Genomic DNA, 19,849 nt, shown 5'->3' with positions numbered 1-19,849 from the left:
ACTAAAAAAAGGAATGATGATGTGGAACGGCATGGTGTTTACAAGCATATTTGTGGTCATTTTATTTATAAAAATTCCCAGACTTCTCTGGTCAGTCACTCTTATGGTATCAACAAAAACATTTTTTTCACAAGTATATTTTGTTAGCCCAAACAGATCCGTCTCCCTAGTTTCACAGATAGAAAGTCAGGTGCTAACTTGAACCAATCCCGTGCTAGTACAGTACTGCTAGGAATAGAAACAAGGAAACATTATCCCTAACTCTCTTTAATCATTAGCTCGGTCTCTTTCTTAGTCTAATCCCCTTGATCATGAGTCAGGGACCTTTCCAAGCGGTATGCCAAGACTTATGTCACTGTTCCTCCCCAGGGCAGGGGGCAAGGCGTGATTAACTTCAGGGGAGGGCACGAGAGAGAAGATTGTTACCTCACAGCTATTGTAATTTGGAGGTCAAGGGGAGAAGCCAACTCTTTGGAGAGAATGAGATTGGAGGGAACTTTGAAATGCTTGTAAGGAGACCCTCACAAGACGGGAAGAAGCTATGACAACTGCAAAAATTAGCCCAGGCACTAAATCTGGCTGTTCACTTATCATGATTGAACCTAGGAGACTTTGGAAAGTCAATAATTCCTTACTTGGTTCTAGAGAGGAAGACGGTGTAATGGGGAAAGCATAGAATTTTGACTTTGATAGCCCACTATACTTAATTAAGTCTAAAGTTAATATATTGACATACCTCTTAAAAAATGTGAGCAACTTAGAGCACTATAACTGTAATCACTTCTCTCCAGACATTTCCTCCTTTAAAAAAAACTGTGGAATATAATATACATACAGATTTTAAAATAGACTTTGTTTTTTTTTTATTTTATTTATTTATTTTTTGGCTGCGTTGGGTCTTCGTTTCTGTGCGAGGGCTTCCTCTAGTTGCGGCAAGTGGGGGCCACTCTTCATCGCGGTGCGCGGGCCTCTCACTACCGCGGCCTCTCTTGTTGCGGAGCACAGGCTCCAGACGCGCAGGCTCAGTAGTTGTGGCTCACGGGCCTAGTCGCTCCGCGGCACGTGGGATCTTCCCAGACCAGGGCTCGAACCCGTGTCCCCTGCATTAGCAGGCAGATTCTCAACCACTGTGCCACCAGGGAAGCCCCTAGACTTTGTTTTTTAGAGCAGTTTTAGGTTGATAGCAAAATTGAACAAAGTACAGAGAGTTCCCATATACCCCCTACCCTCCCCCACACACAACCTCCCCCACTATCAGCATCCGCCACCAGAGGGGTACATTTGTTACAATCGATGAACCTACACTGACACATCAGAATCACCCAAAGTCCTTAGTTTACAATGTTGTACATACTATGCATTTTGACAAGTGTATAATGGCATGTATCCACCATTACAGTATCATACAGAATGGTTTTACTGCCTTAAAAATCCTCTGTCCTCCATCTATTCAGCCCTCCCTCTCCACTAACCCTTAGCAACCACTGACCTTTTCACTGTCTCCTTAGTTTTACCTTTTCCAGAATGCTGTATAATTGGAATCATGCAGTAGGTAGCCTTTTCAGATTGGCTTCGCTCACTAAAGTATATACGTTTAAGTTCCTCCATGTCTTTTCATGGCTTGATAGCTCATTTCTTTTTAGTACTGATTACATACAAATGTGATGCATAAAATATTATCGTGTAGCCTAATGAAAAAATTTTAAAAGCTAATGCCATAGGGAAACCACTACCCAGGTCAAGAAATAGAAGATTGACAGCACTCAAGAAGTAACCATCCTCCCGTGTGGACTTCTAAAAGACAACTAGTTTGGACTCTTCAAAATATAAATAAGATGAAAAGAAAAAGTGGAAGGTTTGTTTTAAGTTAAAGAAATCTAGAGAGACAAAGCAACAAAATGCAATATGTGAACCTTGTTTGGTTATTGGTTCCCCACCACACACCACCCAAAAGAAGGCCCATAAAAGACATTCTTGGAGAAATTTGAATATGGACTGTTTATTAGATGATGTATAAAATTATGTTAATTTACTCAAGAATGATAATAGTATTATGGTTATATAGGAAAATGTCCTTATTTGGGGGAGATGCATGCTGAAGTATTTAGGGATGTTTCCTGATGTCTGCAACTTATTTTGATATGGCTCAGCAAAAAATATATATGGATATATATGGAAGTTCCACTTCTGGCAGGACAATGTGAGGAGCTCTGTGGACCAGCTCTCCAGTGAAACTGGTGAAAATTATGAAAAAATACGTACAACCATTAAAAAATCTCTGGAAATTATCCTAAGGACATACAGAAAATGAAGAAACATCTACTCAAGAAAAAGTCTACTAAAATTTGATTAGAACATGGGGAGTATGTGGTATTGGAACCAAGACCCATTCCCTTCCTCCCCCTTTTCTAGCTCTGCAAGAAGGAAACTCCTCTCCGGATTGGTGCAAGCAAGAGCACAGGGCTCCACCTTTCCCTAGCTCCCAGTTGGAAGGCTATCTTCTTAGAAGGCGCAGGATGTGAGCTTTTCTCATCTTGCCCTTAGCTACCTGTCACTGAGGCTAAGATCCAGTGACTATGGCCAAGAGGTGCAGGCTTCCTTCTTTTACCCAGCCACCACTTGTGGGATGGAGGCTCTACCCTGGGCACGGCACCGCTGACAATACTGGGGCCCCATTACGCTTGTTCTGGCTTGTAAGGTGGTGGTTCTGTGCTGGGAGAAGCAAGCCTAGAAAACTTGAGGCTACTGCCCTCCATTCCACCGAATACTAACCTCCTAGAAGCCGAAGAGAGGAAGGAGCAGAAAAATTATTTGAAGAAATAATGGCTAAAAACTTCACAGATTTTTTGAAAAACATTTGTCTACACATCCAGGAAGCTCCATAAACTGTAAGTAAATACAAAACAAGACAAAAACAGGAAATGCAAGGAAATACGAAACAAGGAATTCATAAAGAACTCTTACAACTTGATAATACCAAGAGAAATAACCCAATTAAAAATTGGGCAAAGGATTTGAATAAACATTTCTGCAAAGAAGAAATGCAAATAGCCCATAAGCACATTAAAAGGATGCTTGACATCATGATTGATCAGAGAAATGCAAATTAAAAGCACAACGAGATGCCATTCACACCCACTAAGATGGCTATAATAAAAGGTCAGATAATAACAAGTGTTGTCAAAGACTTGATAAAATTATAACCCTCATATACTGCTGGTGGGAATGTAAAATGATGCAGCCACTTCAGAAAACAGTCTGGCAGTTATTCTAATGGTTAAACATAGAGTTACCACATGACCCAGCAATTCAACTCCTAGGTACATACCCAAGAGAAATGAACACACATGTCCACACAAAAACTTATACACAACTGTTTATAATATAGCAGCATTATTCATAATAGGTAAAAGGTAGAAACGACCCAAATGCCCATCAGCTGGTGAATGGATAAAAAAGATGTGACATATCTATACAATGGAATATTATTTGGTCATAAATAAGAGAGAAGTGCTATTATAGACTGAATTATGCCCCACCCCACCCCCGCAAAATTATATGTTGAAGCCCTAACCCCCAATGTGACTGAATTTGGACATAGAACCTTTAAGGAGATAATTAAGGTTAAATGAGGTGCTAAGGGTGGGGCCTTAATCCCATAGGAATGGCATCCTTGTAAGAAGAGGAAGAGATACCAGAGATCTTTCTCTTTGCAGGCACACAGAAGAAAGGCCATGTGAGGACACAGTGAGAATGTGGCCATCTGTAACCCAAGGAGAGGTCTCACCAGAAACCAACCCTGGTGGCACCTTGATCTTGGACTTCCAGTCTCCAGAACTATGAGAAAATAAGTTTGTTGTTTAAACCTCCCAGGTTGTAGTATTCTGTTATAGCAGACCAAGCAGACTACTACAATTACTGACACATGCTACAACATGTATGAACCTTTAAGATACTAAATGAAAGAAGCCAATCACAAGAAACCACATATGATTCCATTTATATGAAATGTCCATAATAGGCAAATCTATAGAGACAGAAAGTATATTAGTGCTTGTTGGGAGGATGGGAGGATAGGGAATTGATAGCTAAAAGTATGAAGTTTACATCTGAGGTGATGAAAATGTTCTAAAATTGAATATGCTGATGGTTGCATATATTCATGATTATACTAGAAACCATTGAGTTGTACATTTAAAATGGGTGAATTGTATGAGATATGAATTACATTTCAATACAGCTGCTAAAAAATATATGTAAGAAAAAAATATATATATGTAAGTATACATGGAGAAATATAAAGCAAAATGCCAAAATGTTAGCAACTGTTATATCTAACTGGAGGGTACATGAATGTTACTTGTATTATTCTTTCAACTTTTTCTGTATCTGTGAAATTTTCCATAATAAAAAATTGGAAAAAAAATAGAAGTCCTCCAGTGTGTCCCTTCCTGATCACTCCCATTTTTCCTCTTCCAAGAAATAACCAATATCCTGACTTTTGTTAATCATGTCCTTGGTATTCTTTATAGTTCTACCACCTCTATGTATGAGTTCCTAAACAATGTAGATTAGTTTTTCCTGTTTTTCTGCTTTATATACATGGAGTCATACAGTAAGTAATATTTGTTCTTGGCTTGTTTCCATCAATGTCATGTTTGTAAGGTACATTCATGTTGTTGCATGTAGCTGTAGCTCATTAATTCTCACTGCTGAATAGTTTTCCATTGTTTGGAAATATCACAATGTTTTACCCTTTCAACTGCTGGTCAAAATTCAACTGCTTGAATTTTGGCTTATTCAAGTGTAAGGGCTATTAAGACAGTGCTGCTAAGAACATTCTTGCACATGTCTTTTGATGAACATATACACAAATTTCTGTTGGGTGTATACATAGGAGTGGAATTGCTGGGTCACAGAAAATGCATTAGTTTCAAATCTGCTAGATAATGCCAAACTTTTTCAAAACGGTTAAATCAAATTACATTGCCACTAGCAGTGTGTCAGAGTTTCTGTTGTTCCATATCCTTGCCAACAGTTGGTATTGTAAGGATTAAAAAAAAAAACAAAAAAACCAGCCACCATTCTGGTAGATGTGTGGTGGTATCTCATAATGGTTTTAATTTGCATTTCTCTGATAAAGTTAAGGACATTTTCATATGTTTATTGGCCATTTGGATTTCTACTTTTGTGAAGTAAGTGTTTATGACTTTTTGCCCATTTAAAAAATTTTCTTATCATTTTCCAGCAGTTCTGTATATTTCCCAAGTCCTAGAACTTTATTTGCTACATATATGTTACAAGTATCTTCTGCTACTGTATGGATCAATTTTAATTTTCTTCATGGTATCTTTTAATGAACTGTTTAATTTTAATATAATTAAAGTATCAATTTTTTCTTTTATGGTTAATAGTTTTGTGTACTGTTTAAGAAGTTCTTAAACTTCCAAAGCTGCGAACATAATCATTTACATTGTAAAAGCATAATTTTGCCCTTCAGATTTAGATGTATAATCTACTTGTACTGATCTTGGGGTATTAATTGAAGTAAGGGTCCAATCTCTTTCCTTTTTTCCATATTGGTACCCAATTGTCCCAGCACCATTTTTGAAAAGAAGCATCTGTGTCTCTTGGCTATTCTTTCAAAAAGAATTTGCCATCCAGCTGCAAGGAGTGCAGTTAGCTGTCAGCCTCAAGGTGCAGCACCTTTGAGATCGCTAAAGCATTTAAGCAGAAGCCAAGCTCTTCCCACGCAGCCCCTAGCCAATGAGTGAGCATGGGAGGCGTACTAAGGCCTGATCCTTTCTGCCCATTGAGGGATTCCTCTAATGAACTCTTCATCCAGGATGCCAAAACTTTCACAATCTGAGGTTCTCCACGCCCAATCCTGCTTTCCCTTCCTTTCAAACATTACCCTCCAATAAACCTCTTGTACTTTGTACTCCAGTTCATTGTCTCCTTACCAGAGGACCTAAACTAACACATCTGCTACCAGGAGTGATCCAAGAAACCAGGCAGTAAAATGGAATTTGGGAGATGGGATTACTCACTACCAGGCTGTCAACGTAGACCCCGTCCCCAGTGGTATGTGGGTATGGATTGTCCCAGGCACCAGATGGTGGCGCACTTGCTAAAACTTTCACAAGCAGTGTCTTGGGGAAATGTTCTGTGGAAGGGAATGCCTTGCCAGTGCAATGATTCAGGCTTTTGGGAAATGGGTTGGTGCGGGGTGGGGGGTGAGAGGGGAGGAGAGGGAATCATACAAAGACAATGAGATTTTCCAGCTGTCATTTAGTTGCATTGATACCTACAGAAGGCTAATGCAAAGGTGAGGGCTGTTAACAAACAAATACTGTGAAATCCAGAGTGTCTGTTTGGTAGCTTACACCAAAGCTCTTATCTTCTGCAGTGGAAGAACAGAAAAAAAATCTCAAGACCAAACTCAGGATTTTAAAGAATCCAGGTTCTTTAATCCAGGTTTAAAACTTCGAATCCAGCTTCGAAGATGACTGTTTGGTGGAGGCAAGGCTACTTTGTTAAAATCAGAGTCTTGGTTGGGAAAACTTGGGACACATGTTGATGAGTGACCCTGAACATTTTGACGTCTCCCTTAGTTCGTTTGGGCTACTATAACAAAATACCACAGATTGGGTGACTTATAAACAACAGAAATTTATTATTCACAGTTCTGGAGGCTGGAAGTCTGAGATCGGGGTGCCAGCATGGTTGGGTGAGGGCCCTCTTCCCAGGTCTCAGACTTCTCTCTGTGTCCTCACATGGTGGGAGGGGCTAGCGAGCTCTTTGGGGTCTCTTTTATAAGAGCACTAATCGCATTCATGAGGGCTCCACCCTCATGACCTAATCACCTCCCAAAGGCCCCACCTTCTAATACCATCACATTGGGCATTAGGATTTCAACATACGAATTTAGGGGGGACACAATCATTCAGATCATAGCAGCTCCCCAAGCTAGCATTGCCAGATTTAGCAAATAAAAATATAACAAAAATTAAAATATTGCATAGGACATACTTATACTAAAATTTTATTTATTTATCTGAAATTCTAATTTAACTGGGCATCCTGTCAATTATCTGACACCACTACCCCAGGCCCCTCTGCACCCTCAGAACCTGCACAGATGGCCCATTCCTTCTTCTTTTCTTTAATACAAATTTTATCCACATTGTTTTTTTAAAATTTATTTTTATTTATTTATTTATTTATTTTTGGCTGCGTTGGGTCTTCGTTGCTGTGTGCGGGCTTTCTCTAGTTGCGGCGAGCAGGGGCTACTCTTCTTTGAGGTGCACAGGCTTCTCATTGTGGTGGCTTCTCTTGCTGCGGGGCACTGGATCTAGGTGCACGGGCTTCAGTAGTTGTGGCACACGGGCTCAGTAGTTGTGGCGCATGGGCTTAGTTGCTCCGCGGCATGTGGGCTCTTCCTGGACCAAGGCTCAAACCCATGTCCCCTGCATTGGCAGGCAGATTCTTAACCACTGCACCACGAAGGAAGTCCCCCATTCTTTTTTTTAAGAAATAGCACTCCAGCCCACCCCCATGTGGGAAGACACTGCAGAGGCCTCTTTCCCTCAAGGCAACAGGAGACCCCCCCTCAGGATCTGCCCCCACCTCTTCTCCTGTTGGGCAGGCATAGCTGCATAACCCATCTAAGAACAACATGGGCCTGATAGGAGAGGACAGGGCCTATAGCCCAAGGGATCCACACAAATTAGCTAGAATGTGTCAGCAGCAGTCAGAAGGGTATTCATGGGACTTGATTTTGAGGGTGCTCAATCAAGGGGGCCATGTCATAAGACTGGATAAGGGAGAGTTTATTGATCTGGGGGTACTCTCTTGGGTTACAAGGTCTAATCGTTGTAATAGTTCATTTTATGTGTCAACTTGACTGGGCTAAGGGATGCTCAGATAGCTGATAAAATATGATTTCTGCATGTGTCCGTGCGAGTGTTTTTGGAAGAGATTAACATTTAATTCAGTAGACTGACAAAGAGATCCACCCTCACCAATGTGGACAAGCATCATTTTAAAAGGCGAAGGAAGGGCGAATTTCCTTTTTCTCTTCTTGAGCTAGAATGTCCATTTTTCCTGCCCTCAGACATTGGAGCTCCTGGTTCTCAGGCCTTTGGACTCAGAAGAAATTATAGCACCAACTTACCTGGTCTCCGGCTTATAGACAGCAGATCATGGGACTTCTGGCCTCCATAACCATGTAAGTCAATCCCTATAAATTTCCTCTTATATATATCTATATATATCCTATTGATTATATTTCTCTGGAGAGCCCTTATTAATACAGATTTTGGTATTTGGGGTGGGATACTGCTGTAACAAATACCTAAAAATGTGAAAGCGGCTTTGGAACTGGGTCATGGGTAGAGGCTGGAAGAGTTTGGAGGTGCGTGCTAGAAAAAGTCGACATTGCCATGAATGGACCATTAAAGGCGATTTGCGTAAGGGCGCAGAAGAAGGTAAGAGTGTAGAGAGAGCTTCAGTCTTCTTAGAGAATACCTAAGTGGTCATAAACAGCCTGGTCACAGTATGTCATGGCATGGACACTAAAGGTCATTCTGATGAAGTCTTGATGGAAATGAGGAACATCTTACTGGAAAGTGGGGGAAAGGCCATTCTTGTTATAAAGTGGCAGAGAGCTTCACTGAAGTGTGTTCATGTCCTAGAGTTTTGTGGAAGACAGAATTTGTGAATGATAAAATTGGATATTTGGCTGAAGCTATTTCTAAGCCAAGTGTTGAAGGAGCAGCTTGGCTTCTCTTGAATTCTCATAGTAAAATGAGAGAAGAGAGAAATGGCTTAAAATTGTTAATCAAAAGAGAAACAGAAATTAAAAGTTTGGAAAATTCTCAGCCTATCCATATGGCAAAAAATGAGAAAGCATATTCAGATGAGAACACTAATAAGCGTGACCAAGGGATGCTTTGATAAAGGGATTAGTAGGGTTGTCAGCCATGGACTTAATCAGCCACCTCAGCAGGAAAACAGCCAATTTGAACTGAAGAAGGAGACAAGAAAGAATGAAAGGAAAGTTGTTATTAGACTTCTTAGGTTTTGCAGGACGGGACCATAGAGCTATTCACCTACAAAAGTACAATATTCTTCAAGACTCTTAAGAAGAAGGACCCAAAGGCAATTCAGAGATTATCAGGGCTGCCTCCTTGGCTTCAAAAGGGGGGACCATCTCCAGGGTTTCAACAAGCCAGATGACTCCCACTCAGAGGTGTGGGTGCTAGACCCCTGCTCAGTGGAGTCATGGGGGGTAGGGTCACCCCCAAGACCCAGACTGATAGAGCCACTAGCATGTGATTTCAGCCCGAGAGAGCTGCCACATGGTTCAGCAAAGCCATGAGAGTCGAGTGCCCCAGTGTGTCCTGAAGGCAGGACGCCTGCCCCAATGTGTCCAGAAAGCAGGACCTCTGCCCCAGAGGGCAAAGCGTTACGTTAAAGAAGATTATTCTCAAGCCTTAGATTTAATATTGTTTGCCTTGGAGTTTCGACTTGCTTGGAACCTGCCACCCCTTTCTTCTCTCCTATTTCTCCCTTTTGGAATGGGAATGTCTGCCCTGTGCTGGTCCCACCATTGCATTTTGGAAGCACATAACTTGTTTGATTCCACAGGTTCACAGCTGAAAGGGAATTTGCCTCAGAATGAATCATACCTTGAGTCTCATCCATATCTGGTTTTTGATGCTATTTATTTTATTTATTTATTTTAATTTGAATAATGTATTTTATTTAGCCTATGTGGTATTATCATTGTAACATGTAATCAATATCAAAATATTTATGAGATAGTTTACATTCCTTTTTTTTTTTTTCGTACTAAGTCTTCAAAATCTGGTCTGTTTCACACTCACAGAGCATCTCGATTCGGGATAGCTTCATTTCCAGTCCTCAATAACCACATGTAGCTTCTGTATTGGGTAGCCTAGGTATAACCAAATCCTGACATTTAAAAGAGAGAGAAACCAAGGATCTGAGGGATCTCTTAGAGATTCTCCAATAACAAAAGAGTTTACATTTGGAGAAACGGTTGTATACCAGATTTTCCCTCCATCATGCGCCTTTGGGAAACAATTAGATGTTATTTAAATGAGACTTTGGACTTTAGACTTAAGTTGATGCTGAAACGAGTTGTCTTTTGGAGCTGTTGGGATGGAATGGATGTATTTGCATGCAAGAAGGACATTAATTTTGGAGGGCTGGGGTGGAATGCTGTAGTCTGAATGTTTGTGTTCCCCTCAAATTCATATGTTGACATCTTAACCCCCAATGGTGATGGTATTAGTAGGTGGAGCCTTCGGGAGGTACTTGGGTCATGAGGGTGCAGCCCTCATGAATGGGATTAGACCTCACAGAGCTCCCTAGCCCCTTCTGCAAAGTGAGTACACAGTGGGAAGGTGCTGGCTGTGAGCTAGGAGGAGGGCCCTCACCAGGACACGACCATGTTGGCGCCTTAATCTTGGACTTCCCAGCCTCCAGAACTGTGAGCAATAAATTTCTATTGTTTATAAGATACCCAGTCTGTAGTATTTTGTTATAGCAGCCTGAACGGATTGAGGCAATACTCCAGCCAGGACCCTAGGAGAATGATGCACATTTGCTGCTAGGGTGACTCCTAGGAGCCTGGGGAACGTGGTGACCCACACTGAGTGCGGTAAAAATGCCTGAGTTGCTACGGGAGACAGTGGAGGAAGGGATTAAAAGGCGCAAGGAAGTAGGCATGCTGCAGTGTATATATTATGTGAGACCAAAAGACCCACTGGAGACTATGTTCCATGCAAGGGCTCAGGGAACACACTGTTCAGCAAGGCCATGAGGAAAGTGCTAGTGAGACAGGCAGTAGCATTACTAGGAAGCTGAGTACTCATTCACATATATATATCTGCAATGAATGAGCAGGAGTCTGAGAAAACCATGATCCCTTGCCAAGTTCCTGCACCTGACTCTGTTTTCAGACCTAGAACCCACTGGCTGAAAAGGTGGCCAGGTCCCCAGGAGGAAGGACCCTAAATCACTATGGCAATTACAGATCATAATACTAACCCCAGTTCTTTCCCAAAGAGACCTATTGCCATTTATTTGGGTGACTGTACATTGGGGAAAGGGGAGACATTTAGAGGAATACTGGACATTGATACCCAGAGACCCAAAGTGTCATCATGACTCCCTTTAGAGAGTGGATTATAGGGAGACCGGATAATAAATAGAGTCCTGGCAAAAAGACACCTTACAGAAGGTCCACTAGGTCTTTACATGTACCAGATGCTCATTTCCCTGGTCACTGCGTCTTCCCTGGGATTGGCATACTCGACAGCTGGAGTAACTTTCACATTGGGTCTTTGTCCTGTGGTGTAAGAGCTACAGTAGTGGAAAGGCCAGGTTGAAGTTTCTAAAGCTGCAGCTGACAGTCATGATAATAAATAAAAATCAGTATTCCATCCCCTGCCCCAGGATGGGATATGGCAGAGATTGGTGCTACCTTAAGGATCTCAAGGATGAAGGGATGGTGTTCCCCATTTCACACATACACCAGTATAGACCCTGCAGAAATGAGTAGAACTTGAAAGATGACTGGAGATGACTGAAAGTTTAAGCAAGTAGTAGCCAATCTCAGCTTCTATGCCGGTCATGGTATCTTTACTAGAGCATATTAATTTGGCTTTTAGGTACATGATATATGGCCACTGATTTGGCAAATATGTTCTTTGCTATTCCAAACAAGAGAGAGGATCAGAAAGAGTTCACATTTATGTGGAATGTATAACAATATTCATTTAAAGTTTTGTCCAGGGATATGTTACTTCTTCTCCCTTCTGTCATAATATAGTTCAAAGAGACCTGGCCTCTCTGAACAGCCACAAAAACATCACATTTATCCATTACATCGATGACCTCATCATGCTGATTGAGCAGGACGAGCAAGAGGTGGCTAGTACTCTGGAGGCCTTGGTAAGACACATGTGCTCCAGATTGTAGGAGATAAAACCTATAAAGATTTAATGAAGTTTTTTTAAGGATCCAGTGGTTAGGAGCATGCAGGAAAATCCCTGCCAAAGTAAAAGACAAATTGTGGCATCTTATAATCCCTACTACAAAGAAGAAAAGCACAGTACCAGGAAGAACTGTTTGGGTTTTAGAGCAAATCATTCCATACCTAAGAACACCGATCCACTCATATACCTGGAGACATGGAAATCTACCGCCTTTGAATAAGTCACAGAGCAGGAAAGGGCTCTTTTCAACAGATCCAGTAAGTAAAAGCAGCGCTGCTGCTCAAACCATATGATCCAGCAGACCCTATGGAGTGGGCAGAATAAGGGGTGAGAAAATATGCATTGTAGAGTTTATGCCAAGTCCCAGTGGGCTGCTGTTACAAAATGGGGACAAGATGAAATATGAATGGAGTTTACATAATCCATTTGGACGACTCCTGGTACTCCTTTGCCTTGCTGCATTTTAACTGTGAATGGACAAGTGCAGCAACCCCAAACCGAGGTGTGTATGGTTGACAGGGGCTCAGATTTCGCAGTAATGAGGGTTTTACTGACATCACCAAGTAAGCCACCAGGACTAGCAGAGGTGGTATCTGAGGGTGAGAGGAATTTAGGATGGATAGTGAAGGAAGGAGACAACACACATAAAGCAGCTCCAGAAGTTTTAACCCATACCACTGCAAAAAACATACCCACTACCTAGTGTACACTACTTGTTTACAATTATTTTGCTTTTAAGTCTAGGTTATATAGTCAAAATATTGTGTTCAAAAGTTTCTTGGGTTAGTTCTCCCTCCACTCCCAACCCCTAAAATGGCTGTATTATTTAGCAAGAGTAGAGTAAAGCAAATGACTTTTGTATATTGATTTTGCATCCAGCAACCTTGCTAAACCTCTAATTATTCTCATGCAATTATTGCTTAGTATTTTCATTGTATTATTTTTAAAAATATTACCAATTATACATTATTGTTTTGCTTTGTTTGTTTGGATTTACCCACATGATCACCAATTCTTTCTCACTATTTCTTTTTGTGATTTAGACCTTCTTTTTGATATCATTTTTTTTCTTGAAGTACATCCTTTACTAAACTCTCTAAGTTTTTATCTGAAAATGCCTTTATTTCACCATCGCACACAAAAGATCATTTTTCCTGGGTATTAATTCAGAACTGACAGACTTTTGCCAGCCCTGTGAGGATATCATTGCATTATCTTCTTTTTTTATTATTATTATTACTTTATTTATTTATTTATTTTTGGTGGCATTGGGTCTTCTTTGCTGTGCACGGGCTTTCTCTAGTTGCAGCGAGTGGGGGCTCTTCTTTGTTCTGGTGCGTGGGCTTCTCATTGCGGTGGCTTCTCTTGTTGCGGAGCTCAGGCTCTAGGTGCGCGGGCTTCAGTAGTTGTGGCGCATGGGCTCAGTAGTCGTGGCGCACAGGCTTAGTTGCTCCGTGGCATGTGGGATCTTCTCAGACCAGGGATCGAACCGTGTCCCCTGCATTGGCACTTGGATTCTTAACTACTGTACCACCAGGGAAGTCCCTCATTGCACTATCTTCTGATTTTCATTGCTGCTATTGATAAGTCTGCTGACAGTCTGTCTTTCCTCTGTGGGGGATCTGTATTTTCTCTCTGGCTACTTTTTTAAAATTAAAAATTGTATTGATATAATTTTAGATTTACATACAGTTGTAAATAATAATACAAAGATATACCTTGTATACTTTGCCAAGTTTTCCAACGGTAACATTTTGCAAAAACAATAGTATGATATCACAACCAGGATATTAATATCCACTGATCTTATTCAGATTTCCCCAGTTTTACTCACATTCATTCTTGTGTATATGTCTATGTGAATGTGTATTAAGTTCTATGCAATTTTATCACCCGTACAGGTTTGTGTATCCACCACCACAGTCAAGACAATAAACAGTTCCAACACCACAAGAATCCTTCATCTTGCCCCTTTATAACTACACCCATCTCCCTCCTACCCCCTTCTCCTGTCTCTAATCTTTGGAAAACACCAATCTGTTCCTCATTTTTATAATGCTGTCATTTCAAGAATGTTATATAAATGTAATCATACAGTATGTAACTTTGGGGGATTGGCTTTTGTCACTCAACATAATTCCCTGGAAATTCATCCAAGTTGTTGTGGGTACCAATAGTTTGTTCCTCTTTATTGCTGAGTAGTAGTCCATGGTATGTACATACAGCACTTTCACCATTCTGCCATTGAAAGACATCTAACCAATACCATATTTTGCCCAAAAGTTGCCATGAACATCCAGGAACTGGTTTTTGTGTGAACATAAATTTTCTTTTTTTGTGTGATAAGTGCCTCTGGCTACTTTTCAGATCTATTAATCTCTGGTAGCCTGGTTGAGTAATGGAATAGAATTTTGATGTAAATCAGAATGCAGCACAGAGAAACAAGGAGATGATAAATATGAAAGAAATTAAAAGAGATAGAAGATAGTATGAAAGTCCAATATACATCTTATTGGAATTTCAGAAAGAGCAAATTGAAAGAGCTGAGGAGAGATAATATTTAAAGAGATGATGGCTGCAAATTTTCCAAAACTGGTGAAAATATCTGAATCCATAGATATACAAAACACAATGTATACCAAGCAGAATAACTAAAATGAACCTAGAGTAAAATTCAAAAAAAAAAAAAGACACATGCACCCCAATGTTCATTGCAGCACTATTTACAATAGCCAGGTCATGGAAGCAACCTAAATGCCCACTGACAGATGAATAGATAAAGAAGGTGTGGCACATATATACAATGGAATATTACTCAGCCATAAAAAGAAATGAAATTGAGTTATTTGTAGTGAGGTGGATGGACCTAGAGAATGTCATACAGAGTGAAGTAAGTCAGAAAGACAAAAACAAATACCGTATGCTAACACATATATATGGAATGTAAAAAAAAAAAGGTTCTGAAGAACCTAGGGGCAGGACAGGAATAAAGATGCAGATGTAGAGAATGGACTTGAGGACACGGGGAGGGGGAAGGGTAAGCTGGGACGAAGTGAGAGAGTGGCATGTACATATATACACTACCAAATGTAAAATAGATAGCTAGTGGGAAGAAGCAGCCGCATAGCACAGGGAGATCAGCTTGGTGCTTTGTGTCCACCTAGAGGGGTGGGATAGGGAGGGTGGGAGGGAGACGCAAGAGGGAGGAGATATGGGGATATATGTATATGTATAGCTGATTCACTTTGTTATACAGCAGCAACTAACACAACATTGTAAACCAATTATACTCCAATAAAGATGTTAAAAACAACAACAAAACAAAACAAAACACCAGAACTCTATTCCAGCATTACCCTGATACCATAATCATAGAAAGACATAAAAAAGCAAAGTGCAGACCATCTTCAGGACCCTAGACCCTTCAGACACATCGACACAAAAACTTCAAATAAAATTTTAGCAAACAGAGTCCAGCAATATATAAAAAGGATAATATACCATCACTAAATTATTATTTCTCCCAAGAATCAAAAGTTGGTTTAACATTTGAAAATCAATCACTTTAATTCCCCACATTAACAGACTAATGCAGAAAAAAGCTTTGACAAAATCCATCATCCATTCCTGATAAAATCTCTCAGAAACTAAGAAGAGAAGAGAACTTCCTCAACTTAATGAAAGCAACTGTGGAGGGCCTATAGTTAACATCATAATTAATTGTGAAAAAATGAATTATTTCCTCCTAAGATAACAAAGCAAGTATGTCTGCTCTCACCACTTCTATTCAACATTGTATCAAAGATTCTAAGTCATGTAATAAGGCAAGAAAAAGGGAAAAAAAGGCATACAGGTTGGAGGAAGAGGTACAGCTTTTTATTCACAGGCAACATGATGATCTGTGTAGAAAATCTTAAGGAATCTACAAAAAATGTTATTAGAACTAATAAGTAACAAGGTTGCAGAATATGAAGTCAATATATGAAAATCAATGGTATTCATAATTCAAAAAGATACATGAACCCCAATGCTCATTGCACCACTATTTACAATACCCAGGACATGGAAGCAACCTAAATGTCCATCAACAGAGGAATGGATAAAGAAGATGTGGTACATACATACAATAGAATATTACTCAGCTATAAAAAAGAACAAAATGATCCCATTTGCAGCAACATGGATGGACCTAGAGATTATCACACTAAGTGAAGTCAGACAGAGAAAGACAAATATCATATGATATTATGTGGAATATCATATGATATTATATGTGGAACCTTAAAAAATGGTGTAAATGAACCTATTTACAAAACAGAAACAGAGTCACAGATGTAGAAAACAAATTTATGGTTACCCAGGGGGAAAGGGGGGGAAGGATAAATTGGGAGATTGGGATTGACATATACACACTACTACATATAAAATAGATAACTAATAAGGACTTACTGTATAGCACAGGGAACTCTACTTAATACTCTGTAATAACCTGTATGGGAAAAGAATCTAAAAAAGAGTGGATATATGTATATGTATAACTGAATCACTTTGCTGTACAGCAGAAACTGACACAACATTGCAAATCAGCTATACTCCAATAAAAAATTTTTTTAAATATCAATGGTATTGGGCTTCCCTGGTGGCGCAGTGGTTAAGAATCCACCCGCCAATGCAGGGGACACGGGTCCGAGCCCTGGTCCGGGAAGATCCCACATGCCGCGGAGCAATTAAGCCAGTGTGCCACAACTACTGAGCCTGCGCTCCAGAGCCCTCGAGCCACAACCACTGAGCCCGTGTGCCACAACTACTGAAGGCCGTGCACCTACAGCCTGTGCTCCATAACAAGAGAAGCCACCACAATGAGAAGTCCGCACACTGCAACAAAGAGTAGCCCCTGCTCACCGCAACTAGAGAAAGCCCGCGCACAGCAAAGAAGACCCAATGCAGCCAAAAATAAATAAATAAATAAAATAAATAAATTTATTTTTTAAAAAATCAATGGTATTTCTATATACTAGCCTTGAAGATCCTAAACTTGAAATTAAAAACAATGCTACTTACAATAATATCAAATATACGATTTTGACATAATGAGCAGACAACAGATGTGGAAGATCTGTGCACTTAGAAGTGTAAAACATTACTGAGAGAAATAAAAGAAAACCTAAGTAAATCGTGAGATATAAAGTATTACTGGATTAGAAGACTCAATATTCTTAAAATGTCATTTCTTTCCAACTTGATCTGTAGATTCAGCACAATCCCAATCAAAATCACAGCAGCTTTTTTTTTTCCAGAAAGTGATAAGGTGATTCTAAAATTTATATGAAAATGCAAAGGGGACCTAAATGTCCAAAACAACTCTGAAAAAGAACAAATTGGTATAGATATAGATATAGACATAGACATAGATATAGATAGTGGTGAAAAAATTTTTTTAAACTTCAGGGAGTCAGCATCAAGGATACATATTGCGTCTTCTTTAATTCATATTGGGCTTCACGGAGGAGACAGAATTTGAGCAGCAGTCAAAAAGACCAGTGAAGGAGACAAACTGAGGGCTGGTAGACCTGATAAATGACCTGAGGTCTCTGTCTCTGAGTGGAGGATGGAGCAGTTCTAAGCATCCTGCTGGTCCAAGGCTAGGTGGACACACAGGATAGTCTATGTTGGCAAAAAACAAGATGGGAACTACACTGGATTTCAAACCACAGAGGGCATGGCCAAGGACAAATGCATTTGTAAATCCAAGTTTTTCTGGTTTCTCTTACCTCTCTTATTGTGCCTTCTCAATCTTCTGGGTCTCAAAATGACCCTTAAATATTGCTGTTCTTTACAGTTCTTTCCTAAAACTTCTATTCTTTATATCACACAAATTCTTCCTGAATGATTTCACCCACTCCAGTGTTTTAAACTATTCTGACAATTTCCACATTTTTATCTCTATACCAGACTGACCCTCCCAGTCTTCAGATTTATATACTCAGCTTCCTACTGGATATCTCTATCTAGGTATCCTACAGATATCTCAAACTCAAAATGTTCAAAATTGAATTAATTAGAATGATGTCAGCAATAATGATGTGGTAAGGACCACAGAAAATACCCTTTTCCACAGAAGCAATGAGAACACTGGTGATAATGGTCAAAATCAACTTTTTTAGACCTCTGGGAATTAACAAAATGCTTGCAGGAATCAGAGAGCATTTACTGAAGAAAAGCAGCTAAGTTGTGATAAGAACAGCAAGCTTAGTGGCATTGCTCTATGCCCATCCCCTTCTCTCCAGCTCTGCAGTAGCCTTTAAAACTGACAACCCACAATCATGTAGAAAACCAAGAGCCTGGCAGCCACTGGGGGAGGCAAAATGAGGTTAGAGCGCCTTCAAAGCACTATACCCATATACTTGTCATCATCTGACCTGTCTGATATTTCCCTGGAAGACCCCACTCACAAGACTTGTCTTTATTTGACCTGACTCAGAGTTCACCCAGTGTGAACAGCCTTTTCCTGGAGGGTGTTTGCTGAAAATAATAAGTGCCAATTATTTAACGTCATTGCTTCTAGATGCAATGGATAATAGTTGGGACACAACAGGCTAACCAAAAAGCTTAAAAAGAAAAGCAGGGAAATGAAAGATCCATAGGGGTTTTGACAAGCTCTGACAAATTCCTGGGAATCTAGAAGACCACACACATGTGTTGGGCTATGTGCATGTTTAGGAAAAACCTGAGGAGGCCCAAAGCTCTCACCTCTGGCTGATTTTGAGGTTCTACATAATCAGGAAATGCAGCTAAGACAGAGTTTCAAATTATCTGGCCCAGTGTTGAAAGCCCCAAAGTGAACACAGAGCCCCTCAATAAATACTGGGAGACATTGATTCCAGGCATTTAAGGAAATCTCTGTCTAATCATTAGCTGATCAGTAAGCTAACCAAGCAAAAACTTCAGTGGTCACACATGACAAAGAATACAAACTTTACAGAATTACTTCAGAAAAGTCATTAACCAAACAGCAACAATAACAAAGACAAACAGAAAAAAAAAAACAAAACATAAAACACCCTGGGCATAAGACAGCATCTAATTTCAGGAGTTGCCACGTTATATTTTTCAAAAAAGCAAAACAAAACAGTATAAGACATGCAAAGAAACAAGAAAGATAGGCTCATACACAGGGGGGAAAAGAAGTCAATAAGAACTGTTCCTGAGAAAGTCCAGATACTGGAATTACCAGACAAAAACTTTAAATGAGATGTTTTTAAATATGCTGAAATAAAGGAACTCAAGTCTACTGAAACTAAAGCAAAGTATGAAAATGATGTCTCATCAAATAGCAATTATCAACAAAGAGATAGAAATTATCACATAAATGGAATAGAAATTATGGAGTTGAAAAGTACAATCACTGAAATGAAAAATTCACTAGAGGGACTTGACAACAGAATTAGCAGGCAGAAGAAAGAATTAATGAACTTGAAGATAGGTCAATTGAGATTATTTTTTAATCTGAGGAGCAGAAAGAAGAAAAGAAAAATGAACAGATCCTCTGAAACCTCTTGGACACAGTGAAGCATACAATGGGTGACCCAGAACGAAAGGAGAGAAAGAATGGGAAAAACAGTATATTTGAAGAAATAATGTCAGAAAGCTTCCCGAATTTCATTTAAAAAAAGAAAACATGAATCTACACATCTGAGGAACTAAATGAATCCAAGTAGGATAAATGTAAAAAGATCCACACCTAGACACATCATAATCAAATTGTTAAAAGACAAAGAAAAAAGAGATCATCTGGGCTTCCCTGGTGGTGCAGTGGTTGA

At 39.8% G+C, this 19,849-nt stretch overlaps 1 long non-coding RNA gene across 1 annotated transcript; it reads left to right on the top strand.

Moving 5' to 3' along the window:
- Window positions 1–1,348: 1,348 nt before the first annotated feature.
- On the top strand, window positions 1,349–19,590 carry LOC309620810. Its single transcript, XR_014239657.1, has 2 exons — window positions 1,349–9,384; window positions 9,415–19,590. It is a non-coding gene; the product is annotated as an uncharacterized lncRNA (long non-coding RNA).
- The last annotated feature ends 259 nt before the right edge of the window (window positions 19,591–19,849 follow it).

This window comes from Balaenoptera borealis (genome assembly GCF_965194805.1).
Source record: "Balaenoptera borealis genome assembly, chromosome: X".
Classification (NCBI taxonomy): Eukaryota; Metazoa; Chordata; class Mammalia; order Artiodactyla; family Balaenopteridae; genus Balaenoptera; species Balaenoptera borealis.
This window is presented reverse-complemented; position numbering and strand designations above follow the sequence as displayed.